Source organism: Cyphomyrmex costatus, unplaced genomic scaffold (assembly GCF_001594065.2).
Source record: "Cyphomyrmex costatus isolate MS0001 unplaced genomic scaffold, Ccosl1.0 scaffold44, whole genome shotgun sequence".
Classification (NCBI taxonomy): Eukaryota; Metazoa; Arthropoda; class Insecta; order Hymenoptera; family Formicidae; genus Cyphomyrmex; species Cyphomyrmex costatus.
Window position 1 is genome coordinate 71,130 of NW_017278641.1, and position 1,164 is coordinate 72,293.

Genomic DNA, 1,164 nt, shown 5'->3' on the forward strand with positions numbered 1-1,164 from the left:
GTTTCTTTTGATGAAAGCTTAAATAAAATGACACAAACTCAACAAATGGATATTGCTTTGAGATTCTGGAATAATGATAGTAATCAAGTAGAAACACACTATTTTTCTTCTGCTTTTCTTGGCCATGCTCGTGCTAAAGATTTATTAAGAGCTTTTAAGGAAGAACTAAAAGATTTAAGTTTACAGAATTTGTTACAAGTATCTATGGACGGCCCCAACGTAAATTGGGCCTTTTTAAAACAGCTGGAATGTGATATTCGATCTATCTATGGTGAAAACAGTCCAATTTTTATTAATATGGGTTCCTGTGGTTTGCATATTGTCAACAACAGTTACAAGGAAGCAGTTAAATCTACTGGCTGGAATGTGATTGCCTTTCTCAGATCAGCCTATTATGTTTTTAAGAATGTTCCTTCTAGAAGGAGTGATTATCTGAGGCTTAATAAATTACAATCACTACCTCTCTCTGCAAAATTTTGTTCTATTCGCTGGTTAGAGAATGAGAAAGTAATTGAAACAGCAATTAAAATAATTCCCAATTTACTGAATTTTGTTAATGGAGTTAAAGAAGAAAAGATTAAAATTATATCTAAGAGAATTCTGTATTACGACCGTCAATTATAAATTAACAAGAATAAGGAAACCGTAATAATTTACGATTTACTAAGCCATCTACGGTCAAAGCTAGATTACCATGCTTATTATAATGTGTGAATTTATATACCGCGTATGTAGTCAACAATCACGTGCCGAAAATTTTTCAGACTTACAACGCAATACTTAAACAACTACCGCAGTAATATCACTTTTTTAGTTAAATTGCTACCGCATATCTAACAATTATTTGATGCATCTATATAGCATCTTATTAGATCTTTAATAATATGTTGGAAGACATATATTAAAATTTAACAATTTAAATGTTAAAGTAATGATGAATCTAAAATCTGTGAAAAGTATGATTGCGAAGAATATACACGAGTTGGCGTTTCGTCCCGGTTTCCACTACTGGACTCATCAGTAAGGTATTGTAATGGAAACCTACCTTAGACGCCTGTTTTAGTTATTAAATCAAGATTCTATATATACAGATATGCGCGTATTTCAGCACTTGCGAGAAACATTGCGAACATCTATAGACCTCTAATGGCGAGTCGACGTAAT